Consider the following 16,923-nt stretch of genomic DNA (forward strand, 5'->3'; position numbering starts at 1 on the left):
GCTGGCATTTGCTCAGATAATGTAGGAAACCCAATGACAGTTTAATCCTCTATCCCTATTCTAATTGGAACTCATGCATTATTTATTCAACAGATATTTACTTGCAGATCTATCCAAGTTCTGATCCCCCCAATCCGGTTGGACAACAGCCAGTACCTTGAGGTGTTTTCTGAATCTATGAATGGCCTTTACTACTTCTGAGGAAAATTTGAGTCCCACCGAAGACATAACATTTTGAGTAAATTCTGCAGAAAATATAGCAACTAAAATAATAATAATAATAATAATAATAATAATAATAATAATAATAATAATTAGAAAACTAGTCACTGTTTATCACAGGCACAGAGGAAGCAACCCAGAATTAATTCTCTCTTGTCCTTCCCATTCACACAAAACTCCCCTCAATTAAAAGATGAGATGGTGGTGAGAAGAAGGGAATGGAGCAATAGCTATGGAAAGAATCCCAATCTTGCCTGAATCTCCAGATTGATACAGGAGAGTACCTTGAATGGGGATCCATGAATTTCCTTCTGGGCTTAAAATTCCAGGTTGTATCAAAAAATTCCAGGAAATGTGCACGAGAAGGTAAGTGTGTACTTAAGTATTCAGTTTTCTCAGGGGGAAGCCAGCAGACACTGCTTAAATGTTAAAGTTCATAGTGAAATATATTTGTAAGTATCTTCAATGTCAAATTATCCAACAATGGGTATAAAACTTCTAAGTAACTAGCAAAAAAAGGGGGGAAAAATAAATGAAGAAAATGTAATCAACTGTCAAAGACAAAGTTTTATACATATCGGATTCAGTTTTTGATAAAATTATAGTGAGATGAAATATACAAAGGTGTTACAAGTGACTCTAATATCCTTTCTTTTGTCGGATTGTCTTGGAAACACTTAATGCTACCAGAAAGCACTACTAGGTTGGCCTCTAGAATATCTTACAATCATGTCACTTAGCATAGGCATGTTCTATGACTATTAGTAGCCTGATTCCAAGCTGTTCATCAGTGGTGACCTTCAAGCATGCTAAGTACTCTTTGGAAAGCTTTAATTTAGAAAAAGAGATCTTTTAGCAAAGAGTCTGATTTCCTCTTTACAATATAAAAACAAGGGAACTGGAGGGAATAAGGAGGTGCTTGGTCTCTTCTCTGGATCATACATTTAGTACTAAATGTATTTTAATTTAACCACAACCATCAACACACTTGAATATGATATTTTTCCAAGATGAAATCGTTGGGAAAACCATCCTTCTGTATAGTATGATTACTATATAACTAAAGTGACAAGCCCTTGAGATTTTAGCACAGGCGTAGAGAAATAGACCAAAGAAGCACAATAGAAATTCCAGAAACATTCTCAGATATACAGACACTTGTTTCTTATGTTGTAGGGGGAAAAAAATGGACTGCTCCATACCTAGTCTAGAGATTTTTTATTATTTATATGTTAAAATTGTATCCCTATTTTATAACATACTCAAAAATATAGAAATATAGAAAATACAAAAAAATGAAAGAACTTAGATTCATAAAATATTTCTTAAAAATGATTTCTTAAACAAAAAGCACAAACTATAAAATAAATAAATGAATAAATTTGGCAACTTTAAAATTAAGAACCTGCATGCAATGCATGAATAAAATAATACACAACACACTGAGAGAAGATATCTACAAACCACATAAAAATTACTTATATTCAGAATATATAGAGTTCCCACAAACAAATACAAAAAAGACCAAAAAAAAAATCCTAGTCAGAAAATGGGCAAAGGATACATACAGGTCATTTACAAAAGGTAAATCTAAATGGTCAATTAGCATATTACTAGCAATGCTCAACCTCATTAATAATTGAAACGTAAGGTAAAATAAAAAGCTATTAATTTATACCCATTCAGATTGACAGGTGTTTTAAAAGCATGACTTTTTCAAGTTTTGGTGAGAATTTGTAGCATTGGAAACTCTCATACATGACAGGAGCATACAACTGAGGTCCATCTTTGGAGGTCAAACCAGTAATATCTAGCAAAGTTGACGATACCTGTACCCTATATACCTTATATATAATTTATATATAGTCTATATACCTTTAAGAAACTCTTGCAGGTATACAAGAACTTATATATAATAACGCTCATCTCAACATCAACAGGAAAATAGATAAATACATTATAGTACATTTATACAGTGAAATATTGTCATGAAAAATGAATGAATAGAGCAACATGTATCAAATGGATGCATCTCAAAAACAATGCTGAATGTATAAAGCAAGATGCAGAAGTTTATGTATAGTTTGTTATGAGTCCCTATATTTCTATATGCATGAAATACTTCATAATTTTTATAGGTAAGAAAATAGAACAAAATTTTTTATTATGAGTACCAGGAAGCAGACAACTGGTACCCCTTTTTAGTGCACCCCACAGCAGCTTTTAAACACAGGATTGACTCAAAGTCCATGATGGTTCTCATGTTAATCAAAATTTCCTGAAAGGGAATTTATATTACATGTGGTTATCCATTAAAAACAAACAAATAAACAGAATCACAGTCTCTTTTCCTAAATACACTAGCATCTGACAGCATTAAAAGCTAGCAAATAGTGAAGTGGTCTCCCTCACATTCCTTTAAATCTGCCAGAACCTTGCACAGTGAATCACAGCATTTCCTAGCACATCTAGGAGGTTAGAGGTTGCATTTGCAAGTGTTAACAAAAAACAAGACAAAGGAAAAGAAGACATCAGTTGGACTAGTTGGAGAAGGTTACTTGTACATATGTAGGAATGCAAGATTTAGTAAATAAAAATACTAGATACTTAGTTATGTTTGGAATTTCGGATAAACAGCAAATAATTTTCTAGTGTAAGTGTATCCTAACATAAATGTACTGTCGTAACTCAGATATTCATTCTAAGCATAGCAATTTCTATTAGAAACTAATGTGGAATGACAAAGGGGAAAAGAGAGAGAATGAAAAAAAAAAACAAAAAACAGGTCTTGGCTATCTGATAGACCTGAATTTGAACTATTGCTCTCTAGCTGTGTGACTCCAAGCTAAATGCTCAACTTCTCTGAGCAATATTTCCTCATTTCTTAAAGGAGTATAATAATATCTATCTTACCGAATAACTGAAACAGCATGTGTGAGAACTTGGCTCATCGCAGTTACTCAGTAAATAACTTTCAAAAACCAATTTAACAATTATTGAATGCTCAATATGAGAGTCCCTTTACTAGATATCGGGGCTATAAAGATGAATAAGAAATGATCTCTTACTCCAAAAGAATTCAGGGGTTTTTTTATGGAAGAGTTTTACAAACCAGGAATGTTCTGTAATACAGCAGAGTGCGGAAGATGCAGGTGACCACTTGATCAGAAATCATCAGTTTGACTTTTACATCCAAACCAGACGCGTTAGCCTTAGCTGTAAGGACCTCCACAATCTAACCCAGTGATATCTTTGCAACTTTATGTCCTATCTCTCCCTCTATGCATGTACCCTACTCTCACATTGCCTTGAGAGTGTCGTGTCATTTAGGATTAGATGCTTTGGCTCACACTGTTCCCACCAGGCAGTCTCCTTATCCACTTATCAAAATCCAACCCTACCTTTGAGGTCTAATGCAAAATGCACTTCCTTCCCTGTGTATCTATCACCCACTTCCCTCAACCAGATTAGTTTCTGCCTCCTCTCTTCTACCAAGGAAGTTCACTTAGACCACTGCTGTGAACTCAATGGCTTGGGACTGTAATTACTCCTGTCTGTCACCGGCACTAGACTGGGGGCAGGAACACAATTTATCCATTTTTGTGTCACCCCTACATGTAACACATGGTACCTGTGTAGTAAAGGCTTATGTTGCCTTTCCAAATGGAACTAGGCTATTATTTCTATAAATGCAAATAAACAATGATGATAACAAAACCCTTTCTCAGGCAAGTGCCTGTGGGTAAGGTTTTGAATTCAATTGCTACATGAAAACTGGACACACATTTTTTGTCTTAAGTGACCCAGAATTGACAATACAACTTTAGTGTAGATGAAAAGATAACAAGTATATATTGTGAACTAAGAAAAAGAAAGTTGCAGAGCAACGTGTAAAATACAATCTGTTTTTATTAAAAAAGCCATCATTACTATATTATTTATATATATCATATATAATATATATAATGTATATATATTAGATTATGTATAGAAAAAAACTTGAAAATTATATGCTAAATTATTATTGCTAGCAGTGGAATTATTGAAAAATTTACCTTCTGTTAATTATAGCCTTCATTATTTAAATGTTCTACAATGAGCAGATGTAGTTTTATAAACAGAAAAAAAAAATTAACTTAAAAGACATAACCCAAGGAGTTAGGTCTTGGAGTCTTTTGCCCATTACTGTTTTCCTGCTAACAATTTTTTTTAACATAAAAAATAAGACGTCCTAAAGTAAATGAATGGCAGTAATTCTATTTTTAAAGTAAAAGAAAACAAACACTTCTTATGACTTTCTTCTCTTCTGTACCGGGGACCCAAAGGAAACAGAAACCTGGTATCATGACAACAGGTCTCATGTAAAAGGCAAAAATAGTCAACCAAAATTATTTCCTGCATTTTTTTTTTTCCCTTTCCTCATTTTCTGCCATACTTAGGCACTTGATTTTTTTGGTCTGATTTCTTCGACGTTAATTGAGAAAAATGTTTTCTAATACTGCACAGACTGAGTCAAGTGGAAGCCAGTTGAGTGCAGCATAGATTTAGCTGAGGGATAAAGGAAGCAGGCGCTTCAGTATTTTCCTGCCTCCCCTGCGAAGGATAAAGAGAACTTAATTCACCCTGAAGTGCTGTAAATATCCTGAAAGGAAGCTCCTTTAACAGAATTGATGAAGGGGAGCTAACCGCTGTCTCAAAGCAAAAGCACACCCTCTGTAGTTTACAGCAGTTTGGGGCAGAGGGCAGAGGTAAAAGCATAGGGGAGTGGGAAATGGAACCTGCTTCCCGAATTGGTAAGGAAATTAAGAATAGCCCCGGAACTATCCTTCATCAAATGTTTTCAATACTTAAGTTACCACTGAGAAAGTAAAAAAAATAAAAGATAAAAAATTAAAAGAAGCATATTTCATCTTGAAATGTCCTTGAATGTTCAGTGTTTAATTTATTTTGGGAACATTTTAATCTTGGGACAGCTGTAAAGAACGCTTTTCTAGCTTCCTGGGAGGGAATTAAATGATAGGTGAACTCAGACCAGAACTGAGACGACCTGCAATCTCCATTCCTGTTTAGGATTAGGAAAAATCAACATTACAAAGATTCTGCCTTTATACAAATGCCAGGGGAATAAATAGACTAGAGATACAAGTAGGACTTTCAAATTCTGTATTTCACAAGTGTTACAGAATTGCAAGGCGATTTTAGTTCTCGTGATCATGATTATTTCATTGAATGTTCCTCTTAGTCAACATTTCCTTCTTTTATTCATGTGTTCATTCGTGTATTCAATGAATATGGATTAAATGTTCATTATGTCCAAAGCACTAAGTACTAACACCCAGGGATACTGGTAATAGGTTTCTGCTTCTATTCGCACAAGAAGAGAGAATGCACCCCACTCGTCCTCCCTTGCATTCTAGCTGATAGCTCTCCTTTTTGTCTACATTGGGCCTGGCTCTGGAGACTGTTCACCTTTAACTAGTTACCTTCAATCTACATAAACTCATTCAACAGTGATTAGGACTATACGTGAATTAGGAGTCAATAACTTTTGAATCACATTTTCAGGCCCTCTCATACAGAAAAAGAAAAAAAAAGCAATTTAATGTAGTGGTTCATAAACCTTACTATACATTAGAATCATCTGGAAGGTTCTTTAAAGTTTTGATGCCCAGTCTACATCCATACTACACAAATCAGAATCTCTGGGACTGAAACCAGGCCTTAGTGTTTTTTGTTTTGTTTTGTTTTGGTTTTTGTTTTGTTTTGTTTTACAACTCCACACGTGATTCCAATGTGTGGCCAAGGTTGAGAACCAATGTTCCAGTGAAACTTGGGACAATCATGAGTATGTCCTTGCATCTGAGATTTAGTTTTCTTTATTCACTAGGCTTTTCCTCCCCTATATTTCTGACAACTAGCGTGCTGGAAACTTCATTCTGTGAACATTGGGGTGTTGTTTTCTAAAGATCATTGACATATAGATTTAATTATTAGAACTTACAGTACAGCCACTCCAGGAGAACCAATGCCAAGCATCAAGACCTGTATTTCGCCAAGGAAGGGCAGAATGCCCAGAGACTATGTGAGGGAAATCCCAAAGCACTTACAGAAATTTAATCTGCAAATCTCTAAGCACTTGCCTAGTGATTAAAGTATAGCAACTACATCATACACAGAAAAAAAGAGCTGGCCATCCTCAGAGTGCCCCTTCCTTCATCTTTTCCTCCCTTCGTTTTCCTGAACTCTTTTGCAGCATTAGAAAGGCAAACAGAAAGAGTAGAAGAGCAAATATTTGTTGAATGTTTATATATTAAAATTATTTAAAATACATGGGGAAACCATTTGAGAAATTCTTAAGAGGTGAAGCCTCCATTTTATAAACATGGATTTATTTTCTGGGGTCTTTAATTTTCAATATCCAAATTTTTATACCTAAACCAAACAATACATTAGGCCAAAAATGATCTAATGCAACCAACTGACTTTTACAGATGAAAGTGAAGGTGTATGAGTTCCTTATATATTTTGGATATTAGCCCCTTATCAGAGGCTAATATCAGAAGTTTCCAAAAATCTTCTCCCATTTGGTTGGTTGTCTCTTTATTTTGTTGATGGGTAAGGAGGGAGGGGGCTGGTAGATGAGGGTACAAAGGATCAAATATATATGGTGATGGAAGGAGAACTGCCTCTGGGTGGTGAACACACAATGTGATATATAGATGATGTATTACAAAACTGTACATCTGAAACCTATGTAACTTTACTAACAGTTGTCACCCCAATAAACTTTAATTTAAAAAAAAAGAAAGACAGTGAGGGAGGGGTACATTTGATTTTACACAAAACAATTACTTGGATAAAAGACGAAGTCAATGATGAAAGCAGCAGAGATCTACATAAAAAATAAGGAAACTCAAGTAAAAAATATTGCATAAATGTTTGCACACATGTTGGGCATTGTTATAACCCTATATTAATTTTCGCCATCAAGAGACCAAGCTTATAGTTCTCAGAAGATTCAGCACTTCATTTGGATTTTTTTAAATTATGAAATATTCTGCAAAGTATAAATAATGAAACAAAAACCATATGCCTACCATCGAGCACAAAAAATAAATCATTAAAATTACAATTAAATCCCTCTATCTACCAACCCCAGATCCCATTTACCTTCCCACCTGCTTACAAAAAAATTTCAATATTAAATTTGAGATTTGTCATTTTCATTAATATTGTTGTATTTCTATTCTGTCTTTTTTAGCCATAAATGATGTATAATACTGGTTTGTATGTTTTAAGCTATGCAAATGGAATCATGTACTACATATACTTATAAAACTTGCTTTTTATCTTTCTATGTAATATTCCTAAGACTCATCTCTGTTGATATGTGTAATACTTTATCTAGTTTTGCTACTGTAGAATATTTCATTGTATGAATTATATCAATATTTTATATTTTTAATTGTTTGTGCTGTCATCCATTAGTATTTTTACATTTTATGCTTTGCAAATTTTTCATACAACAATGCTGCCACGTACATTTTCATGCCCGTGTTGTTGAGTATTCCTAATATATACCCAGGACTGGAATTACTGGGCCATAGGATATACACAATTTCAACTGCACTAGATACTGTTAAACTGATTTACAAAGTAGTTATCCCATAACTGTATACTCCCACAAGTACTGAATGACAGTTCTTAATTTTTATTTTCTGGCAGTGCTCTAGGAAAACCTCTTTAACAAAGCCTAGTCACCAAATCACTTAATGAGAATCATAATGAAGGTATTCTTATGATATAAAATGTCACTGATGCTCCATTGCTAAAGTTGGATCTTACAGAAAGATAACTTGGGTAGGTTATTAGACTTTGGATAATTTTTTTAATTCCAAAAGCATTTTATAAATAAGTGCGATATAAATTTAATGATAGTAGCTGGGCCCACAGGGATAATATTTACAGAAAGTTTTAGAGATGGATTATGACTAAGACGAGTAGGTGCAGGATTAAAAAATACCCATTCTGTGTATTAGGCATTAAATTTAATGATGGGACTAAATTCCACCAAATGCAAATACTTATTTTTTTTAAAACCATAGATGGGATAAAACTATCCATGAATGAAAGTGAAAGAACTGTCTGGTTTGTGTTGAATGGGTTTCAAGTCTGGTAGGCATCTACCCAGACTATGAAAATTAAAAGTTAATGGCATGTTTAATTCTTTCTGATTAAAATTGATGTGTATTTCTGAAGCCTGGCAATTGTGTATGTAAGTCACAGCACAGAACCAACCCTCAGGTTCATGAGGGAGAAAAATCGATCTCTTTGTTTATTTCTTTCATTCTCACATTCAAAATATATATATATATATATATATATATATATATATATATATATATATATATATATATATGGAGAATCTTCTATGTATTTGCTATTTATGCAGGTACAGTGATAGGCCTAGCAGGCCTAAGGATATCTCTGTGCATGCAGCAACTGATACTAATAAGCACTAATACTACTGTTTTCATGCATGTAGATCTCTGCTATGGAGTCTCTGTATCCGAGAAATCTCCTTATTAGAAGGCTGATATTGCTATTGACTGACTGAGGGAGAGAAACAGGATGAAAAAACCCAGAAACCAAAGGACACAATCATGTAGAGACTTGTGGAGGCCATCTTCCAACATGGTCTCCAGTGATTCTTGCCTTCTGATATTGACACCCTTATATCCCCTCCCATACTGAATAGGACTGATGAGTAACAAACAGTATACTGAGAATGAAGATGTATGACTTCTGAAGCTAGGTCATAAAGAAGACATTACAGCTTCAGCTTGCTCTCTTGGATCACTTGCTCTGGGGGAAGCCAGCTGCCATTTTGCGGACACTCAAGCAGCCATTCAGAGACACCCACATGGCAAGGAGCTGACCCTGTGAGCTAACAACATGAGTGGACCACCTTGGAAGTGAATCCTCCAGCCCCAGCCAAGTTTGCAGATGACTGCTGCCTTGATTGATATCTTTATTGATTACAACTTCATGAAAGTCTCTGAGCCAGAACAACTCATTTTAGCTGGTCCTGAGTTCCTGATACATAGAAATTGTATAAGCTAATAGATGTTTATTGTTGTTTTAGGTATTAAATTTTGAGGTAATTTGTTATGTAGCAATAGATAATGAATACAAGATTGAAAAGAGGAAATAAGAGCAACTCTCATTCTTCCTTTCTCTAAAATTGTAATAAATGTTTCTCTTTACTTTTTTTTTTAAAAAAAAGAATTATAACAGTCTTCCAGAGAAAGGAAAAAAACAAAAATCTAAGACTCTAGCTCCAGGAAAAACCTAGTATAGTAAAAAGAAAAATGTAGCACCCAAAACGAGTTTATTCATTCATTTATTCAACAAATATTTACTGAACACACTATATGTTAGATACTGTGCAAAGTTAGGTAACTACAACAGTTAACAAGATAGCCATGAATGCTGCCTCATAGAATTTACATAATAATAAGTGAACTGCACAACAAAGAAAGTAAATAATTCAAATTCTTATGAATGCCATGAGTCCATCAAATGAAGTGCTGCATATGGAATGGGGGAAGTAGAATCTGCTTTAGATAGTGTGACACGTAAGGCCTCCCTGAGAAGATGACACATAAACTATGACTTGAAGGATAGAAAAAGAAAGGTAGGAAGGGTAGCCTGGGGAGAGAGAATGGCATATCCAAAGGTCCTGAGATCCAGAGACACAATGAATGAACTAAAAAAGGCCAGTATGACAAGGGTCTCATGTGTGACGAGGAGAGTAGCGTGAAATGAAGTGGGGGCTCATCCATTTTTCTTCTACATGTTATGAAAAATAAACCATTGTGAGAAGGCACATACAATGCAATATATAGATTACGTATTACAGAATTGTACACTAGAAACCTGTGTAATTTTACTATCCCCATTGTCACCCCAATAACTTTTTAATTAAAAAAAATAAAAATTAAATTAAAAAAAAATTATTCCACTCACAAACAAGGCCTGCTTTAGATAGTCGCTCTCGTTCACACCTAAAGAAATATAATTTGAGGGTAGAACTTGAATCAAACCACACATTAAACCTGAGCATTCAGGAACTGTCGGTTCCTCGCTCCTCCAAGCCCTAACCAACGGTCTTCCTCCTTTTGCCAGGATATCTTGTGTATTCTAGACTTGCAATATCAATGCACAGCACTACAGACGTTCTCTGTATACCTGTGATGGCGGAGTCCAGTCTCAATGCTGCAGAAATGTTCAAGAATATGCATATATCGCAAAAGCCTAAATGTGAAGGAAACCTAAGGCATATCGGATTTAACAATTACTGGAGACAAAAAAAACCGGTTTAGTTGGAAAGTTTCTGGCACTTCTCAGAGGATTATGTGACAGCTTTAGACTAAGTTTGAAGACCAAGTTTCCTGAGTGTTCAGACTTAAAATTCTGTTTCTGTATAAGACCTTTCCGACTCTGTTTGCTGAAGAAAGAGACTGTGAAATGTAAAGCCTTGAAGTCACATTGTAATACTGCTGGCTGGCCAGGTGTTAAGGGACCTCCTGCTATTTATTTAGCCATGTCTCGTAATGCCCTTTCCAATCCCAAATTCATTCTTGCCTCCAGAAGATTATTGAAATGGGACTTGTGAGTTATACAGTCTATTTCAACAAACAGCAATCTAATTCTTCCTTTACACATTCCAAGGAAAGGGGAAAAAAAATCACCTTGCCAGCTGGTACGCAGGCTGTGCTGCACTAAAGCTATGAGAATCCTAACTGCCAAGAGGGCACCGAGGGATTTTAATATACACAGTGTGGATATGTCAGAAGAAGCATTTTATGAGGGATTTAATCTGTTCATTTGAAAGAGTGTGGTGTGAACGGTCCCATGGGGCTCACCTCCAGGGCAGACAACGTTCTCACTCTGTAAAGACTCCCACCTGATGAGAATCAATACATGTGCTTCGTCTTGACTACAAATAGTTCATTACAAGCTTAGAAAAGGGCTGTTGTCACTCCATTTTGCCTTCCTCCCAGCTTTTATGGCCCCAACTTCCTCTATGTCACAACTATTTGATACAAAAGTAATGTATCAGGCAATTAAAAAGCTAAAACTCTCACAATGTAAATTATAATTACAGAAGAACAAATGTCTCGCATTTTTTAAATCCTGGTGCCTGTTGACAGCGGGACAAGCATGCCCTTTATGCTTATGCTGTCCCCTCCTGTAAAACTCCTCCAAATGCACAGGCTGAGGCTGGCGGTCCCTAGAGAATGCTTAACGTGCCACAGTGTGTCCTTCTGGAGACATGGATAGTCTCCTGGGCCCGAATTAGAAAACCTTGAGCAGGATGAGAAGAAGCAGATGCACTGTCAGCCACAAGCTATTCTCGTCCTTGCAGTTGCTGCACATCTCCAAAATGAAGACAGCCATTCTCGGACTCCCTGAACAGGCTTGAAAACAAGGTCACTCTGTCCCTTTGATGCCATCCAATGTCATGCATTTCACATTGGGGGAAGTCCACTTCATTTCCTTATTGAACTTTTTATTAAAGTATAACATACAGTCATGAAAGTGCAAATATGTTAAGTGTATAGCTTGATGAGTTATCCCAAGGTGAACATATTCATGTAACCACCAGCCCTTTCACTCACCATCACTAGCCCTCCCTTCTCTCAGAGGTAACCGCCATCCTCTCTTCTAATGCCATCGTTAGTTTCCCTTGGTTTTGAACTTTATATGAATGGAATTACACAGTATACATTGTGGTGTTTTTTTTAATCTGAGCTCTTTAGCACAACATTATGTGAGATTGATCCACATTATTAAATTTACCAGGAGTTTGCTCATTCTTACTGCTGTGTAATATATCATTGTATGAATACCATACTTTCCTTATCCTTTCTGCTGTTGATGGACATTTGAGTTGTTTCCAGTTTTCGATACTGTGAATAATGTTGCTAAGGGTGTTTATGTACATCTTATGCACATATATGTAGGCACTTTTGTAGGGCATGTGCCTAGGAGTGGATTTACTGACTTTTATGAACACATTTAGAATTTCTTCTTAACGTTTTCGTCCTGGAAGATACTTTACACTTCATTTCCCAGAAAAAAATATCAACTATAATACCAAAAGCTTTTTCTGCCAGTTGGTTCTTGGAGCTATACTAAATATCACAGAATGATAGTAGGCTGGTGGACAGTCATTGACCTTGGGCATTTGTGTTCTCAGCTCTCCTTCTGGAAGTAACCAAGAGGCATTCCTGACCAAGAGTCTGACCAATCGGTGGGTGTTCTCCTGCTGCCACGACCCCTTTTCTTGAGGGAGCATCTGTGTCTTTCTGTGCCACTGTCTGGGATTTTCTGCCCCTTTCATACTTCCCTATTGCCAGAATCACATACCACAGTATCAGAATTACACAATGAAGCAACCTATGAGTAATTTTAATCACTATAAATGTCCTTCTTTGAGAAACCTTACACCCCCACCTCCAAGGGAAGCAGCATGCTAACCATGTAAAGAATCATACTGACTCCATTTCCACATGGCTCACCATCTCCCTCAGAAAACAAGATTTCTACACACTGGCTCCGACTTGCTCTGAACGCTGTGTGACCTCTAATAAGGTAACTCTAAGAGCAGAAGGAGAAAAATAATACCAGTCTCCTACTTATACATGGATTTATTAAGTGTTACAGAAATAACACTGGTTAAAAACTAGTGATGAAAGGAAAGTAAATAACTACAAATAAATAAATAAATAAATAAATAAATAAATAAATAAATAAATAAAATCTTTATCATTCACTCCTAGTCCCTTAGCAAGCTTGCACTTCGAACACCTAACTATTCATAAGAGAAAATAGTTTACAGTATTTCAGACCACTTTTGGAGTATCTCATAATCCCCAGTTGGTAAATTTTAAAACGAAAATCTTTTCATTCATCCCAGTTAGTCTCATACGAAGAACAATTAATGACTATTCTCTTAATAGTCACATTTCACATAAAATTGAAATTGCTTTTAAGCCACCATTTTTCTTTCCTCCGATTAAATAATTGCAAAGCTTTTCTTTTCAGAATGAGTTCTATCCACATAAGAAATGTCCAAGTCCATAGAGAATTTTTGTAAGACTTTATTTGAGCCAAACTGACAACATATGCCATGGAGCGAGATCTCAAATGGTCCAGAGAAAAACAGTTTGGCAGCTTCTTTAATACATTTGAAATTAAGGAGGGAATGTAAGAAAGATGACACAGAGGTGGGCAAAAGCAAAGTAGATATTGGGTTATAGGATAATTAATAGGATTATGTGCTCTCTTGAGGGTGGTTTCGGTTTATTTCAAAGCTGTGTTAACCTAGATGCATAGAAACGGACACGTCTTAATTAAGGCAAAGGTAAACTTTTACTAAAGAAGTTATATTCCTGGAGCATGACTATCCACCAGCACCTGCCTAGTTAGGAATTTATGATCAGATCACCCTGTGAGGTTACTTTACATAGAACTCCTGTTTTGGTCCACAACTTTAATAGTCAATTCTCTACTTATTACCATTCTTCGCAATCTAGCTACCCAAGTTCTTAATTTTGGTGCTCCAAACTGTCTTGAGTCATTTATTTATAATTGGCCATTGCCGAAACCTATACGATTATTTCATTCATTTATTCATCCATTCAATAAATAAATATTTGTTTTGAGCTTACTATGAGCTGGTACCTTGAGATTCAGTGTAGAACCAGACAGATCTCATGGAGCTCACTTCCTAAACATATTAGAAAACTAATTAAAAATGTGAAACTTATCAAGGCAATGAGGAAAATAAAACTGAATGCTTGCCTAAAGAAGAATGACCAGGATAGGGGCTGTTTAAGTTAACATGATTCGGAAAGGTCTTTCTGAAGAGGTAACACTAGGACTGAAATCTAAATGATCTGAGGAGGCAGCCATGAAAAGGTGTGTGGAAAAGTATTCCAGGCAAAGGATACAGCAATGAGCAGGGAACATCAGGATTACTCCAGCATGAGCTGCAAAGGGACAAGAGCAGTGAAGAGACACTAGGGAGGCAGTGGGAACCAGCTCACACCCAGCCTGTTGGCTGTCATTAGGAATTCATCTTGCAAGTTCCATAGATAATGCTTCCATTAATGAATGATCATATAAATATAATTTTTCTTTCTGGATAATAAATGCCAGGAGTGTGATTCTATCTATCACTGTTGTATGCTCTCTTCCACTCTGTGGTTCCCAGTACTCCCAAGGTGTCTCTGCCATCAGCATCGCTAGTGTCCCAATAGTTCTGTTCCGTCTTTTTGCCCCTCTTCGTCTAATATGTAACCTTAAAGTGGATCATTTTTTATAAGCCAAGATTTAATTCTATCATCACTGAAGAGCTGAGGTGTAATCCACGTAATTTTTCACATGTAATTATCCTTTCCTCAGCCAATAGGAAGCAATAGTTAAGAGCTTAGGCTTTAGATTACATCCAAACCAGGTTCCATTTCTTTTTTTGACATCTTTACTGTGTGTAACTCATGCATTACTTTACCTTTCTGAATTATTTTATCTGAAAGTGGAAACTTTCAGATCTATCTACTCCAGCGCTGTTGTAAGGGTTGATGAAAATGCACATTAACACTCAATAGATGGCCATTAATAATAATGATGCTATTTTAAAAAGTAAAAATCAGAATTTTTCAGTAAAAGGAGATATTGGATCTTACTTCATCCATTCCTCTCATTTTATATTAAAGCCTCTCTGAAGCTAAAGTAATTGTCAATATTTGCACAGTTAGTGAGAACTAAACCAGATTTCCCTAGTCAATATTCTAACAGAGGAATAATTCAACCATTCACCTCTTGCTTTAGCTTTGAGGTTGGGCTTCATGAACTACATAATCATTATCTAAACCACAAATACAGTCTGATTCCTGATGGGGCCAATTGTGATTGAAATAGTGTGTGGTTTAATAAATGCTATTTATTAAGCTTGAGAGACTCAAACCATGAACTCTACTTTTTATTCAATTTATTAAGTGAAAAGCCATTAAGAAGATGTGATTTCCATAAAGACAAAATGTGGATTGTAATTTATAGACAAAGCTCAGACAAGGAAGTAAATTGCAGGTTATAGAAGAGCTTTGGTAAGCAAATTATTGGGCAGTGTATATGTCGACTAAGGGCTAAAATCTAGAGAAGTGGCTGGTATGGCATGGAATTAGGTGAAGCCCGTTTATTTCAAATGATGTCATTGGCAGGTTTTCACATAGTTATCACACTGACATGAACTGAGCTATATAAGTGTAAGGGAAAGAAATCCTGAGCCTAAAGTGAAAATTAACAAGTGGGCTTTTCCATAAACTCTGTATATTATACTTATATCTAATCTTTATTGTTGGCTTTTTAAATTATTGAATTATTTATTTATTATATAAGCAAACTGTAGTCACAGAGGAAAATAGGAAATATAGATAAGCAAAAGGAAATTCATTCATAATTTTACCACTCAGTAATAACCATTATTAAGATCTTGCCATTTACAAACATACAAACATTAATTCTTCACACATCCATATTAATTCTTATTTTACCTAAAAAGATAGATCAAATAAAATTGATGCAAACTTTTAAACTGAATAGAATACTTCATTATAACAAAAAAGTGATTATAACAAATGAAAATGACATTTCATATGAAGAACTTCAAATTTTCATGATTATTGTTTACGACATACTTACGCAATACTTACTCCCTTTTCAGAATGTATGAGGGATTTATGATAACATATTCCATTCTAATTCAACAAAACTTTACTAAACACCTTTAATGGTCCCACTATTGGGTGAAATACAAAATAATTGTCTATGCTTTTAAGGAATTCTATCTGCAGAGAAGACACACACACACACACACACACACACTCAATTACTTGTGCAAAATGATTGGTAGGAGGCAAAATACACACATCGAACTTCTCATGCTGATGAAATCAATGTCCCAGTTTTACAAAGTCTCTACTGTGAAGTGGGAATAATATTACCTGTCTCCTCCTTTCATCATAAGAGGAAAGATAAGGTAAAATCCATTACATACTTTGCATTCTCAAGATTTTTTTGGTTTGCTCCCACCTACTTCTTATTCCAGTCTGCACAAAGATGGGATTCCTAAGTTATTTTGCAGTTACAGACGCAACCAAGAAGGCAAATTTTTAAATGTTCAATGTCTTTTGGATTTGCCAGGACGGACAATTAATGCACCCACTTTCAATCTACTTTTTAATTTTACGCTTCTTTAATTTTTTTCTAGGTTACTTTAATATTTCCTTTATATAAATACGGCTTTATTGTATATGAAAGGCAACTGCTATTAAATGGCTCATGATCCGTCACTTTCTGTCTGGAATCCTCAGCCCCTCCCCTTTCACCTAACAGCTCCTCTTCCTGTTCTCAACCCAATGACCCTTTCCTTAGGGAGGACTTTGCTGATGTCCACAAGTTTTTTCAACTCCATGTTCTCATACCCATTTGTATCCTCTTTCAAACACTCATCTCAGCTATAATTTGGTTATTTATTTAGGTGATGATTTACCAGTGTTTCTATCCCTCACCAGACTGTAAGCTCACGATTTTGCTCACAACTGTTATCTACTGTACCTAGCACAGTGCACA

This window comes from Rhinolophus ferrumequinum, chromosome 8 (genome assembly GCF_004115265.2).
Source record: "Rhinolophus ferrumequinum isolate MPI-CBG mRhiFer1 chromosome 8, mRhiFer1_v1.p, whole genome shotgun sequence".
Classification (NCBI taxonomy): domain Eukaryota; kingdom Metazoa; phylum Chordata; class Mammalia; order Chiroptera; family Rhinolophidae; genus Rhinolophus; species Rhinolophus ferrumequinum.